Here is a 15,998-nt window from a genome sequence, read left to right on the forward strand (position 1 = left end):
TGAATTTCCAGCGTATGGAAAGGCTCTGCCTCCGAAATCCTGCCGCGGGAGCTAGTGGCACGGAGCCCCAGGTGTCGGCCAGGGGATCGCATCGCAGCCGGAGCCTCACCATTTGCAAAGTGGTTAAAAGCCACTGGACCGCCAGCTGGCTCCTGGGGCGTAGATCTTCGAATCACTGAATAAGGAGTCCGTGAGAGGATTAGGGCTTACATAAGAGTTTTATATCTGTACTGAAGCTACAGCCCCTGTATGTTAGTGGGCTGTGTCCACTGATAGTTCATGGACACGAGGCCCTATGGAGCGACTACAAGCCATGTTTTGTTCAAGACGAGACTTCAAGTACAGCACCTGGTCCGTGTCTTACAGAAGCTGGTGGGGTTTTGTCTGGGGAAACAGAGCCAAGGCAATAATGTTACTTATCTTGATTTCTCCAGATTAAAAGGCTCTGTGCTTTCCTGCTGCCCAGTGTGCTAGAGAATGTTTCCCTTTTCATTTGCTAACACACCAAATGAGCCTTTGGTAAAATCATCTTTTCTCCCGTATGTAGTCCAGAAGCACAGAGCCTGGTTTTTGTCCTGTCTTTCACCGAGCACATCTGTTTGTTTGCCGCTAATAATAGTTTAATCAATGGGGCCGATCCCGGCGTGTTCTCAGTCTGACAGTAGCCCAGAAGACCCAGCTGACAGCGGGGCTGTTGTACGTGTCATTTTTTTTCCAAGTGTTTTGTGCTTAATTAAAAGCAAAGAGAAAGTTTTACTCTTGTTTGCATGAATGGTCACATCAAACAGTAGAGGAAAATCTAGGCCAAGCTGCTTTCAGCAGGCGAAGGAACATTATACCATTGCACCGCGTCCTTTCGGAGTAGCAATATCTCTTAATAAACGTCAGGGACCTTTTGAACTCTCTTTGACGCGGGGAGCTTTGCTTTTCATTAGCAGCCCGAAGCCCACCTTGCCTCTCCCTCGCTCGCCGCGGCGTGGCTGTTGTGGGAAGATGTGTCTGCGTGGGATGGGGGACGAGGAGTCTCTGCGGGTGGAAGTGCACTGGGTGCACGCTCGTTGCCTACAGAAATGGTGCCGGTTATATAACTCTCTCTATGAGTAATAAGGTAAAACTCTGTCAACTCTTCTGCAGGAGGTTGCGGAGGGTTTGGTGCTCTGGGCTGATTAAAAGGTAAGGCAGGAATTTGTCTCTTGTTGCCCAGGTGTGTGTTAGTAGTTGCATTGCTGGAAAGGTGCTCAAAAGTGACGGGTTTAAATGTGTTTGCAGCCACTGGTGCTTCGTGCAAGCACAGCCACTCTGCGCAGTTAGCACGCTGCCTGAAGCCCCATTTGTTACAGATCGTTTTAGGGCATTGATGCTTTGTGAAATAGCTCTGAAACTTGTTTGTACTGTTTCTGCTTTCCTCAAAGATGAGCGTGTGTCTGAAACACAATTAAGAATGTGCTGTTCTTAAGCTTAAATGGCTTTCCCTTAAATTTTATAGTGGCAATAACACTTCTGAGTGAAGGCTGTGCGCAGGCAGCGAAATGCTGTACATTTAATGACCACAAGCTGTTGGTGTTGCTCATAATGTGACTTGCTGGGGCTTTGCTGCTGTCGTTTGCGTTTGCAGAGTTGTGCCTGCCTGCAGCTCAGCTGGTACCTGTTTGTCCAAGCAAAAACGTCTGTGTTTTCCAGCAAGTGTGTGCTGGATGCTTGTGTACGTGAGTGTGGGTACCCACCCCTGTTCTGGTTTAAGGCTGCAGCTGTGGGTCGAGGCAGGCGTGCTGCTGTGACAAGAGCTGGCTGTGTGTGCAATGCTCTCCTGCAGAGCTGCTGTGCCAGACGGGCACTTCAGAGAGCAGAAAGCAATCCCCATCTGCAGCAAAGAATGCCTGGGCTTTGGGGGGCAGTGTTACGGGGGTTTTGGTTGCTCTCTTAGCTCTGTGTGTGTGAGATACTGCTAAAACTGGTGGCTTCTGGTCAAAACTGTTTAAAAAATAAAAGGGCTGGACTCTGTTTGGGTGTAAGCTCATGTCCTGGTTTCAGGTAGGACAGAGTTAATTTTCCTCCTAGTAGCTGGCAGGGTGCTATGTTTTGGATTAGAATGAGAAGAGCGCTGATAACATGCTGATGTTTTAATTGTTGTAGAGCAGTGCTTACACCAAGCCAAGGACTTTTCAGCTTCTCGCTCTGTCCTGCCAGCGAGCAGGCTAGGGATGCAGCAGGAGCTGGGAGGGGACAGACCCAGGACAGCTGACCCAAACTGGCCAAAGGGGTATTCCATACCATCTGACGTCATGCTGAACAATATATAGGGGTGGCTAGCCGGGGTGGAGGGGTGGCCGGCTGCTCGGGGATAGGCTGGGCATCGGTCAACGGGTGGTGAGCAATTGCATTGTGCATCACTTATTTCGTACACATTATTACTATTAATACTATTATTATTGTTATTATTGTTGTTGTTGTTGTTCTTCTCCCTGTCTTAATAAACTGTCTTTATCTCAACTCACAGACTTCACTTTCCCGTTTCTCTCCCCCATCCCAGAGAGGGAGGGGGGAGGGTGAGCGAACGGCTGTGTGGTGTTTGACTGCCAGCCGGGCTAAACCACAACAGCTCATAAGATTCAAACAGTGGGACGAGGTACCTAAATGAACCTAAATAGGCAAGGGGATCTGAATTCTTCCCAAACAGCAATGTGCCTGAATCCAGAGCAGCCTCAGGCTACAGGACTGGCCTTGCGAGGGTAAACGTTGTCCTAAAATGAACCGTGCAGCAGAAAAATCGCTTGGCAGTAGATACAGGCTCGTATTCCCCTGGGACTGTGAATCTCTTTTACTCAATTTTTAGGCTCCCTTTTTTGTTACCGTCTAAAAGCTACTTGATGTCACCATCCTTGTCACTTTTGCTTTTACATTTGCTCCTTGCAACGTTCAGCTGGAATAGCAAACTACCAGGGCCCACATCCTATTTCATCTTTGTCCTCCTCTTCCCGAGCTTGTGTCTGATGGTCCCAGAGACCAGGCTGGTCCCTGCCTGGATGCAAGGCTCTTGTGTGGGCACAGATTTAACCCGAGGGCTGCCTCTGACTCCAGACTCACATGGGCTCCCTGGGGCCTTGCTGCCAGTTTTTATGCTGGGGTAGTGGTCATTTGGCATTGCCAGTGCCCTTCTGACATGTTGCTGAAGCTTTGCTGGGAGCAGCTCGGACGTTTTGTGCCCCAACCCCAGCTGTGGAGCATCAGCAAGACAAGCTGAGGCTGGCTGCTGGCATTGTCACACCTGGGGAAGGGAAGGGCTCTCACACAGCCCTCCTCGGCAGCAGGTGTGGGACATATCTGCCTCTGCGAGTGCCCTGGAGGGTTTCACAGGGAAGTGGCTTTGCCATGCTGCAGAAACAGCACGTCCCTTCTCTGCTATCAATGGGTGCAACTAAGAAAAAATAACATTATCCCTAGAGACTGCAAGTGGGTTGAGGCAGGAACTGTCTCATACTGTCAGCTGTGGTGTAGTAAAGATCACTCTTGAGAAGTGCAAATTGTCTCCAGGTGTGACCCACACTCCCTGCTCGTGCTCAGCAGATCCCAGCCGGGGTTCTTGTGATCCACCAAGAGGCACAGCAGAGGGGTGAGGAGGCAGGCCATGTACTTGTGGTGCCATGCAGTTCCCTTCTGGGTTCAGCTGAGCTCCCTTCCTCGGTCAGAAACGATGATAAATGTGAAATTGTGATTAGTGTTCAGATACAAAGATCTGTCTCTTGCTAGCCATTCCCAGCTGATCCCAGCCACAGGTAAGCCAAACACATTTCCATTTGCAGGTTCTGTAGGATCTAAGTGCAGGAGGATTGGAGCAGGTCTGTGCCCCATCAGAGCTGCCTGCTGACAGCATGGGAGTGGCAGTTCAAGTGACAGAGCCCCAAGCAGGCACACGCTGCTGGGGGCTGGGATCGTGGCACTCACCGAACTCATCCCGCCAGAAGTTCTGCTTCTGGTTGCTTTTCTCCAGCAGTGGACGTGCTCACTGGGTCCTGCTGGTCCTGTTGGTCTCAGGTTTTCCCCAGCAGTCCCACTAGGTTATTTCACAATAGCGTTGTGTGTGCTTAGGCAAGGATTTGGGGGGGAACCTGCTCCTCGTCCTCTGCCTGGTCCCTGCCGTAGTTGATGGCACCCGTTGTTTCTGCTAGGTGCAGGAATTGGATCAGTTGCACAATACTGAGATGCTGGTGCTGTGCTCTGCCAAGGGGACAGGAGATATCTTGGGAAAGGCTTTTCCTCAGTCTGTTTCATCCACTTCTGTTTTCTCTAGCTGAACCAGTTTCAGCTGGTTGGAAGCTAATGAACCAGTTTGATGCTGGACTTGGAGCTGAACCAGAACAGCTTCAGTTACAACTGAGCTGAAAAGCTCAGCTTCCACCCACCAGGCTCCTTGCTTCTGGGGTGCAATTGAACAGAAGCAGCACAGGGCTGGCCAGGAAACAAAGTAAATGCACATAACTAGTCACAAAATTAATTATAATAATTAGAAGTGATGGGCAACCTAGCTGGGAACTTAAACACAGCTGCCAAGAGTTAACCACGCCTTGAGGACTGCTCTGCTGTCACCTTGAGGCCAGCCCTGTCCTGCTGGGTCCTGATTGCTGCCCTGGGGGTGATGCCTGCCAGCCACGGGGCCAGGAAGGCCTGGCAAAGCCTGCCAATGCTGAGCCTTGGCCTGTACGTTAAGCAGATTCCTCTCTATGCGCATGCCTATGTTTAATTACCATTACAAAACGGTAATAAAAAATTTAAAATGTCATAGCGATGCTGCGCAGAGCTGGGGCTTGCAATTCAACTGCAAGTCTCCTGTTGGCGAAGCTGCTCCAAGTTTTATCCGAACTCCGCTGTCAGACACTCGTTCTCTTCTCTGAACCACTCTCAAGCAGACAGGCACTGCTTCCATCGCTTGGCACTCGCTTTGCTGGATATGGTTGTGTCAGGTAGGAGCAGGGGTGCCCAGCAGAGCGAAGCTTTGGCGTTTGTCTTCCTGTCAATATATCCTCTCATAGGATGGTAAGACCTTGTTCTCCTTCAAACCTGACAAGGTTGATCTGAAGCTGGCAAACAAACCACAAGGTTCGCGAGGAGAGGGGAATAGGGCACAAGATCGCATGAGCATTTGTCCTTAGGAAGCCAGACAAAACAGCGAGAGCTTTGCCAGCTTCCCTACAATGTAGATTTGTACGCAGGAATTTATAAAGTTTGAAATCGAATGAACGCTTAAGGCAATGGAAACTGCGTGTTCAGTGCCCTGATGTCTCTTGATGGGTGTCTCCAGCACATACTACTGCATATCTGGACATCAGGCCTCATACAGCTAACAGCTACTGGCGAGTGTCTCCTAGCTTATTTGGTGGTTGTGTCTGGGACAGGGGTGTGTTAAAACACCAAACTGCAAAGTGGAAATGAACAGATCCATGTGTGGAGTCATCAGATGATAACAGCACTTGGTTGCTTCTGGGATGAGCTAGGCCAGAGCTGGTAGTGAGCAGCTGTTCCTTTTACCAGCCCCCAAGTGATAAAGGTGAACATGTCTCTCGGTGGTCGTGTGAAAGCAACGGGGGTGTGATTTTTGCAGTATCACTGCCTGAAGTTGCTCTAGGAACTCAGCTCTGGAGGAGAGTTGCTGGTCTTTGCTTTTTATTTTAATTTTTTTATGTGCTTCTAGGATAAACTGAAACACGGTTAGCAGAACATCAAAATGTACATGCCTAAGAACTTGCAGTGTTAACCCAACTGCAGGGTTATAAATAACTGTAAAGACTCGAGTGAAAGCACCAGTGATAAAAGCAGGGGGAAGGGATGGGCCTTGATAGCGTTATCTGTGCAGAGAAGAGGCTTTTGGATAACAGGAGGTATCTGCATGTTTCCTATTGAAACCTTGACATTTTAATGGTGTGTTCTTCGTGCCACCCTCTTTAGCCTTGTTTACTGTTTGTTGAATTGGAGAACTGTAAATGTTTGCGTTTGTTCGTTGCTGCAAGGGTAGGTGAACAAAGGTCCTTGAGAATTTTTGGGGCCAAGCGGTGTAAAACCAGAGAGAATGGTTGGGAGAACAACTCTGGGAAAAGTGAGTAAACTTGCTGGGAGCTGGCATCAGAAGTGCCCCAGCTTCAGAAAATAAAAGCTTTGCTTTTGGGGGGAGGATGGGAGAGGAGGAGAGTGACTTCCGACATGCAAATAAAAAAAAATAGATTAAATAATTGAGTGTTCATCCGTTTCAGCGTAGCTCTTGGAAGATTTCCCAGGATGTCTTTAAAGAGCTCATTGTTAAATAGTGGGACGTTCTTTCCCCACAGGTATGTGTTAAAATAAAAACATTTCATTTTCTTCACTTGAATCACACAAAATTCTTCACATAGAAGTGCTGGGCCTGGGGATTACTGTGAAGGCTTTTGGGAAATGGCTCTGCTGGGCTGCCTTACATGAGATGCGCCGTGTCTGTGTAGCTCTACAGTTCTGGTTGTTGTCCAGCAGGGAAGGGGAGCAGCTCAGCATGCAGTCTTGACCGCCTGTCTGTAAAGGGGAAACCGTAGGTTTGACTGGAGTTACGTTTAAACCTTTGTGCCATCAGGAGCAAAGTTGGATCTTTCTGTTCTTTAAATCACCCTTTTTCAAGACATTTTAAAAAAGTATAGTATTTTTTGCCTCAGTCCAATCGACTCAGCCATTTTTTTTCTAGTTCAAGTGTTTTGTTGCAGGAATTAAAATATATGTAATTACTTCCAAGCTTGTTTTAACATTACGACACAAATATGTTCACACAGGAAGCAGTCCTCCTTTGCCTGAAGAGCAGACGGGCTCTTAGCTGCTGACACTGAGCCCCATAAGGTAGGCTCTGAGCCCTAGTGGCCAGGTCCTGGTGTTCTCTGATACCCTGGGGAGCCGAGCCTAAGGAAGACCAAGAAATTGCCATGTTTTCATTGAATTTAGTGGCCTTTTGATTAGATTGTCCTTCCTTCTATAGACTCCAGGACTGGAGTAATAAAGGATGAATAATAAAGGTAAGTACAGGGATTGTTTCCATGCTGAGCTGTGCCAGTGCCTCTGGCATGCCTGTCCATCGAACCTATTTGCTGTTCCGATCTCATCTTGTCTAGAATTTGATTTTGAGTGTCCATGGTGGGTGGATCAGGCAGCCCCTTGCCCAAAGCACTGCTTCAGCTGTGTGGAAAATATTTTGCTGGACAGTATGTTTATTAATAAGCTGATTCTGTATGGAGATGGAGCACCACGTCTGAGGTCTCGTGGCAGGGCTAGCTAATGACGTTAGACAGCGAGCAACTGTCACTTTTTGCCAGATCTTCCATATTGCAAGTAAGCAGATTGCAGCATGCAGTTGAGGTGGGCAGAATGGCAGTCTAATCCACCACAGGGCTCTACCCAAAGTCAAATCTTGAGTCTGTTCTTCTCAAGAACACAGAGAAACTCATCTCAGAGGCACAATGAAAGCTGAGGAGCAGAACAGTCACCAGCTTGCTGAATAAACTCCATCAGCGTGACTGAGGGCTTGAAGACCCACATCCCTGAGCAGGGGTAAAATAGGATTTGTGAGGAACAGAAGCAACACAGAATCTGTCTGAAAACATGTCCTTGTACATTGTTTGGAAATGCAGCACGGTACATTTGCAAGCAACCTGAGGAGCTGGAACAGTCTTGTATAGAAAATGCAAATGCATTGAGGCCCAGTTGGTAGTGTAGGGTTCTTAGTAAGGCTTCCACCTGTGAGAGCTGTGGCAAGTGGCATACAAAGAGACTCTGAGCCATCTCTTTCTTTTCACAGTGTAGCAAGGTGCCGATCCCTAACGTAGAGATAACTGTGACTTCACCTGAACCAGTACAAGAGTAGTGCCACCTAGTTCTGGCTGTACCTTTCTGCACCATCTCACACTGGTGCTCAGCTGTAGGTCATCCTTCAAGGGGTGTGACTGTCCCTTCATGCTTCCCTGTTAAGAAAGCAATGGCATGGCCTGGTTTCTCCATCCCTTTTTAAAAGGGAAATTTTTCCCATATATTATAAGATGTAATGTCTTTTGGAAACGATCCCTCCTGTTTTAGCTCTCATTTGGCCAAAGCATGTAGCACATCCTTGAATCTGAGTAGATAAATAATTGCGCTGGTGGAGGTGCTGCTTACTATTAAACTGTCCAAGTCAATTGCTGAATCAGCTCCTTGATCTTTGGCAACTTTTGTACTACAGCAGAGTTTATAGATGTAAACATTAGGTCCTAGATATGGTTTCTTCAGATGATGCTGCAACATATGGGGCACTGTGGCTCAGCTTTATGGAACAATAAAACTCACCGAATGCTTTGAATAGTTTCCTCCCCACAGATCTTTATATCTGCTCTTCAATTTTCCTCAGTAGCATTTAATAGTGTTTAAGAACATCTTTGTTGTGTTCCCCTTAAATTGTCCTGCTGTCTGTGCAGTGTCTGACGTGTATGGGGTGCTTGTGAATAACGCTGTCTTCACTGCAGTAGTTAGCATGTTGAGTTTGAAGGCTGTCGATCAAAATACATACCATCTCATGAGTAGCTGGTTTGAGACCTTCAACACAGGCATTTTTGTGGCAAAGTAGTTGAAAGCTGATCTTTTATGAAATTTTCTTCCAGCGTTAGCTTTCAACTGTGCGTGATTTTCCATGCAATGGAGGCTGGGAGCAGAGGAAGCGCCTTTTCAAGGGCAAGATGTGCTTGAGCTGGTCATGAAAGTGCACCCTGAGGGCTGCTGAATCAGTCTGTTCATAAAAGTCAAGAGCATTTAAATGTACGAGATGTTTATGTCCTTTCTTGAAGTGTTATAATGAGGATGAAGTGATAGCATCAGGGAAACAGGGTCACGGAGCTGAGCCCCACGGAAGCACATGCCCGGCTCCTCCGGTGTTTACCCTGGGATGTGTTTTGGTTACTGGCTGCTAAACAGAGAGGAGCTGAGGGTGCGTTATCACCGCTCCAAACTGCAAACAGTTTGTTGCATCTGACTGGAGAACGCATCGTTGGTGGCTTTAACCAGCTGTAACGTAGAGGCTGTTGAAAAACACAGCTCTGTTACCATAACAGCACTCTTATTTTTATCTTCAGGAGGAAATAATTTATTGAAATTACCTTTTAGCTACCAAAAGGTAAAGATATTTCTAATTGGAATGGTACTCATGAGTACACGTAACTTTTTTTAAGGTAGAAAAATGTTTAGTGATAGGCCCATGCATTTGGGCTGTGTGTTCTCTGCAGTCTTCAGTAGTTCAAGGATTTTTTTGTTGTTGTTTTTCTTTTTGTATTGCTTTCACAATCCTAAGGAGGTGATGGACAGTCTGGGATTTTGAGTACTCTTTAGATGGTTCTTTAGCGTGAGGCTTCCAAGGATCTGCATGCCGAATTGCCACTGGAGACACCCAAAGAGGGGTTTATGCCCAAAAAGCACTCCCAAAAAGAGCCCACCTACAAGACAGGAGATCCAGCTATAGAGGGCTTGAAGGCCTTACCAAGGAACCCATGAACAGTGCTGGAAAACACCCTAAAAAGTGCTTCCTCAGAGGGGTTTGGGCCACGTGCATTCAGATTGGTACTTGCATGATGATTAAAGCTTTGTTGTCCAGCTGATTTAGAGTTTACAGCGTGTGTACAAAGCTAAGCAATGTAGTCAATAAAATCACTTCATGGTCTGCTCTCAGAGAAGACTGGTACTTGTTCACTGCCCTCGTCCTAAAACTTGTGTTCCCAGAAAGTCAATGACCAGGAGTATTGTGTGTTAAAAGTACTTGATGAGAAATAGATGAGAACAAATCCCCCAAAGCAATGTAATACAGAGCTATTTAGGGTAGAAGGGTTTTCTCTTCCTTAACATGGTGGTGGTGTTGGGTTTTTTTAAATGTTGCATATGAATTGTGATAGCTCTAGAAAGTACTTTAAAAATCTGTAGAATTAGGTAGACTGACTTTTTCCCAGAGACTTTATTATTAAAGTATATAGTAGAGATCATCAAGAGGTGTCATTCTATCCATGTCTGTTCCAATAGATCAGCAATCAGAATCATAGAATATCCCAAGTTGGAAGGGACCCATAAGGATCATCAAGTCCAACTCCTGGCACCACACAGGTCTACCCAAAAATTCAGACCATGTGACTAAGTGCACAGTCCAAATGCTTCTTAAACTCCGACAGGCTTGGTGCAGTGACTACTTCCCTGGGGAGCCTGTTCCAGTGCACAACAACCCTCTCAGTGAAGAACCTCTTCCTGATGTCTAGCCTAAACCTCCCCTGCCTCAGCCTGACACCATTCCTGTGGGTCCTATCACTGGTGACTAAAGAGAATAGATCGGCACCTGCCCCTCCACTCCCCCTCGTGAGGAAGCTGTAGACCGCGATGAGGTCTCCCGTCAGCCTCCTCTTTTCCAGGCTGAACAGGCCAAGTGACCTCAGCTGTTCCTCATGCGTCTTCCCCTCTAGTCCCTTCATCTTCATAGCCCTCATCTGGATACTCTCCAACAGTTTCACATCCTTTTTGTACTGTGGTGCCCAGAACTGTATACAGTATTCGAGGTGAGGCCGCACCACAGCAGAGAGGGACAATCCCTTCCCTCAACCGACTAGTGATGCTGTGCTTGATGCACCCCGGGATATGGTTGGCCCTCCTGGCTGCCAGGGCACACTGCTGGCTCATATTCAGCTTGCTGTCAACCACAACCCCCAGATCCCTCTCTGTGGGGCTGCTCTCCAGCGTCTCGTCACCCAGTCTGTACATATAGCCAGGGTTGCCCCATCCTAGGTGCAGGACCCAGCACTTGCTTTTGTTAAACTTCATGTGGTTGGTGATCGCCCAGCTCTCCAATCTGTCCAGATCTCTCTGCAAGGCCTTTCTACCCTCAACGGAGTCCACAACTCCTCCACGTTTAGTGTCACCAGCAAATTTGCTCAAAGCATCTTCTAGTCCTAGTCTAGTTGTTTTGACTGTCATGTTCTAGAGCCTCATACCTGTTACATAAGGGTAGATGGGCAGGTGAGGTGGGCAGGGAGAGGGCTCGCCTACCATCCCAAGCAGGAACCTGCTTCCATTCCCTCCCCTTTGGCCTAGGTCCCATCCTACTGCATGGCAGGATGGTGAAACTTTTGTCTTCTGTGTAGCAGGAGACACTTGTGTTGTGGCAGGCTCATGAGTCTGTCTCAGGGAGGGCAGAGTATGCTTCCACCAGTCAACTTCCCTCTCTGACTCCCTCATGCTCCTCAGCGTACTCACCTCCTCCCAAAGCTCCAACACCAGGTTGAGCAATTCTTCAACCAGGGCACACCTCCCACAGGCATACCTACCGCTGCTCCTGTCAGACACAGACAGAAGACTCGGGCACACCCTGCAGCCCAAGATATGGATGGCTTTGTGTTTCCCTGAGACCTCCATCTGGGTAGCCACATCGGTGACTGTGGATGGAGAGGCTGCAAGAGATGCGGAGGCCGTGGTTTTCTGCCTGGTGGACATCATGGCCGGGCTCTTCACGAGCAGGTTACAGCCACCGTTGGAGAAGAGCACTGAGGGCACGCGCCCTTCCCGTGCAAACTGCCATGCCCCGCCCTGACTGAGGTGCCCCGTCCTGGTCGCCACGCTCCCCGGGGGCTGCCTTTGTAGGGCCGGTGAGAGGGCGGTGCTGCCTCTGCCCGCGTCTCCTCAGCCTCCCTCACGAGGGTTGCCAGGCCCCAGCGGTTCCCTTGAGTGGCCTCGATCCCCCCGCTCCACTGTAGAACGTGCCTGTCCCCGAGTCGATCGCCTCGGCGAGTGGTTACAAAATGGCGGTAACGCCCGATGTAAATGGCCCGCTGCTGCTGGCTCCGCCCGTGCTTCATCAGCTTCCTTCACGAGGGTTGCCAGGCCCTGGCGGCTCCCTCGGCTGCCTCGAGTGGCCTCGATGCTGGAAAAAAAGTCCAGCCCACCTTGATCCCCCACTCTGCTGCAGAACACGCCTGCCCTGGTGCCAATCACCTCGGCAAGTGCAGCAATCATCTTTTTCTCTATTAAGCTTAACAGAAAAACTTTTAGAGTTATCTTCTCAAACCCTTGCTATGTAGGTAGTAGAAAATCAAGTATTGCTATTCTACTGCAGTCTTTAAAGGAACTTGGCTGGTGAGATTCAGTTTCCCAGTAATCTAGGGGTCTGCAATCTGGAACTTAAAAAACAAAACAAAACAAACAAAAAGACATATATTATATGTCTTTTCATATACATTTTATAATACATTATATACTTTATATAATGTATATAATTTTTTATTTATATATAAATAAAATTTATTTATATAATTTATTTATTAAATTATAAATTTATTTATATAATTTATATAATACTTTATATACAAAAAGACAATATTACTGAATTAAATTGCTAGGGTTGGGAAGCTGGTATTCCACCCCTAAAAATAAGTCATCTCACTGGAAGGTGATGTAGCCCTAGTGATCATCTTGGGCAGGAGTGAGTCGAGGTTTATCTGGGCCCATTTGTTTCAGACATTGAACCTTTTATGGAAGCTGGGTCCTTTCGAGGCATTCCAGTCTGAATGTTCTGCTGAGTCACTTTTCACAAGTTTAATGCTGTTTCTTCCACATCCAGGCAAGTACTGCTGTGGGTTTTTTGTCCTGGTACCGTGCACGGTGTGTTCTGAAAACCCAGCTGGCCATAGGTTGCTTGGCTTGCTCTGCCTGGACCAAGGGTTTGTTAGAGGAATTTAATTTTAAATAACATTTCCAGGGTCTAGATCTTTATCATGTTTAGAAGATACCTTATTCTGAAGGGGTCACCGATTGCATGTGAGCTACTGCCAGCTCCTACAAGCACGGCCGTGTTTGCGCAAGCCAGGGTTTGTCTGTGGGAAGGTAGGCACTCCGCTCCCACCTCCGTGCAGATGAGGACAGTTTTACAGCCTGGCCTCATCTCTCGTAAAAACTGCAAATTTTCTCTGGGTTCTCCCAAAAGGTACTTCTGTGGCTGTTCTGGTGGTCTGATGTTCTCCAGCTGCCCATAAATGCGTGCTAAAAATGTTGATTTTGCTTTGATGAGTTTTTGGTTGGTCGGTTTGGGGGAGCAGAGAATATGGGGCTTGGGGTGTGTGTTGATATTTTTGAGTTGGATGCTGTTGTTCAGCCTTCTTCATAAAGATCCTAAACCCAAGGAAATTAAGCCACATTAGAAATAACGTGGGTAATGTTTACAGTCTTCCTCCCTACTGAATGAAAACCATTAAAGCACAAAAGTTGTTAAAAGCTAAACTGAGTTCTCTACTTGCATAGCAGCACTTTAAATAGGGATGAACCTAGGCACAAGCTCAAGTTTTACTCAAGTATTTGCTGAATAAGGATCTAAATTAATAGTATCATGTAATGGTGTGAGAACTGGCTTGGCTGTGGAGGAAATCCAGGGCTGTATTTTGTGAACACTCAAGTCCATCGCATCACAACCCAAAACCAAAAAATATCACTTTGCATTTGCTAACACTGAATTTAGGTGGGTTGCACTGGGTTTGCATTGCGAATGGCTCAGTAACAATATGCCAGGTGACAGTGCTGTTGAAATAGAAAATAGCACAGGTGTTTGGAAACAGTTCTTATATGGGAGAAAAAGCCTCTTCTACATTCCTTTGTGAAATAGCTCCAGACAAAGCACCAGCACAAAGCAGTGTGTAGGAGAAGAAAGAAGTGCATTAAGGTTTCTCTATATCTGTCGCGTGAGTCATCCAAACCTTATGTAAATATGCTTTCTTTTAAGCTGTATTTATCTTACAGAGGAATCAATAGTAATGCTTCTCTTTCCTGGGCAGCAGTGATGTAGGCAGCACAAACGGTATTTCAATAAGCAGTGTTTTGTGCATCCATCATTCCTGTGGATCTCAACAGGCAAGAGACCAACTAAAAGCACTTTCCTGTGACCATTACTTGGGAACAAAAACTAAATCCTGGACCCCAAAATCTGGGTTGATAATGCTATGTAATCTGTTTATGCAAAGACAGGTAGGAGAGTCTGAGTAACATGGTAGCTTAAAGTAATCTTACACAAATACATACAAGAAAAAAAGTATGTGCTTCATCAGGTGGTCCACATGAAGGTTGAGAGGCTCTGTTAGTGTAGTTGAAATGTGCCTGAGACTTGTGAGAACTAGGTTGTAACTGGCCAGTAAGAGGTGTCAAAAGTTAATGTGACAGCAAGAAAAAGATTTTGAGAACTGCAATAATCTTAAATAGGATGGGCTTCTCTGAAGAAAAAGGAATTTTAATATTATCTATGTTGAACTTTGGGGATGGGTTTGGATTTGGACTGTCCTTTCAACCACTGACACACTCATATGCTGTAAACTAGAAACAACACAGGGTAAAATTCGGGGTCTCTAATGTTGTACCAAGGTCCTCTGGTGCCACAGAGCTGTGACTGGCCACCGTAATGGTGAGCCCAGAACCAGGCCTGTGAGTTTTGTCCTTGCTCTCTCCTTTCTGATTTTTTTTCTGCCTGCTATTTGTGTAATTCCTCTCCGCGGATCCCAGATTTTCAGCTCGGGAGCTCACAAGGCAGAACGGAGCCTCTTGGCTCTGGTGTCCTGACCCGCTTGTGCTTTGCCTAGGATGGAGTGAGTTATTTTCTCCCATGCAAATATTTACTAAGTGCGTGGGGGAGAGTTCGTATACAATTTGTTGGCGTTACGCCAATCGAGATTTATTCTGTTGTGTGCCTTAGAAGTTTAATTAACATGAGCTTTGCAATATGTGCTGGAAAGTAAATAACAGGCACATCTTTATTTACTTAGCAGAAGAGTAACACTTCCTTAGAAAATATGAAAGCTTTCCCTAGTGCACACGGCTGTATTTGCCAGTACCCTGCAAACCAGCCCACAACACACACGCTTCTTAAATCCCCTGTAAGCCCAAATATGAGGCTTAGGGGAGCCCTAAGTGCTGCACAAATCTTGTGGTGAGCCTTTGTGCAGGGGGAGAGCTTCATCCCAAGAGCTGAAGGCAGTGCAAACAAGCAGGCAGACACAAGGCAGAGCCATTTGGGGAAGACACTTCAGATGTACGAGCTGATGCTGCTCTCCAAATTTTATCATGTCAGTAATCAAAAATATCCAACATGAGCGGAATACCCGCAAGTGAACAGTTCTGATGTGGAAGGACTTCTTGGCTGTCCACTGCGTTGTAAATCTCAACTGGCAGCATTTTATAACGGGAGTCCTGATGTAACCTTTAGCAGAGAACCGCAGATGGCAACCATGTGAGAAGGCCACTGTGCTTTTGATGCCATCTGCATTGTAATCAACTCTGTTTAAAAAAAAAAAAAAGACTTACCCTATCAGTGATACATCGTCCTTTGATGTCTCTGACAAGTCTGGTTCTGGGGCCTGGCAGATTACCTACACATGAGGCTTCCATCGTGGAGACCAAGGTTTGGCCTGATCAGTGGTGAAAAGTCAAAGCCAGAGGTGGAAGCTCTGCTTAGAGGTGAGAAATGAATAATAATAAATAAATAATGAGTCCTCATTAACTTCCCCGGATTGCCTTTGCGCAGCGCCAGGTCTGGGTGTACGTGTCTTCAGGGCGTGGGCTCAGACCAAGAGGAGAAGAGCAGGGCTTTGGGGGAGAGCCTTTGAGGGGGACTCAGAGGCAAGGGTGGATTTTCCTTGTCTGCATCCCTTGGTCTGTGCAGCTCTTGAGTTACGGCATTAAACGACCTGGGATAGCAGTCTCATGGTATTGCCTGTTTTCCCAGAAAAGCTTTCATTGTTTCATAAGTGGCTAAAATGCGTGTAGCCACTAACTTCATTATTAACATGACTTTTACAGCAGGCTTAATGGCAAGGACCAGATTTTTTTGTTGGGGCTTAACTCTGCTGCCGCAGGTGGGCTGAACTGAATGCACCGTCAAACTTCTCGGCTTTTCTCTGTACTTCTCCTATTTACTCATCACTGACTTTTCCCTTCATCCCCGTTCCTGTTTCGTTCTTCAAATATCA

General features: G+C 46.9%; 1 protein-coding gene across 1 annotated transcript in view; it reads left to right on the forward strand.

Moving 5' to 3' along the window:
* PASD1 (PAS domain containing repressor 1) overlaps nucleotides 1-15,998 on the forward strand; it is a 94,376-nt gene continuing 78,378 nt past the window's right edge. Inside the window, exon 1 of the mRNA XM_040572202.1 lies at nucleotides 1-1,173. The gene's annotated coding sequence lies outside the window, so the exon portion shown is untranslated. The remainder of the gene's footprint in view (nucleotides 1,174-15,998) is intronic.

Source organism: Cygnus olor, chromosome 13 (assembly GCF_009769625.2).
Source record: "Cygnus olor isolate bCygOlo1 chromosome 13, bCygOlo1.pri.v2, whole genome shotgun sequence".
NCBI lineage: Eukaryota > Metazoa > Chordata > Aves > Anseriformes > Anatidae > Cygnus > Cygnus olor.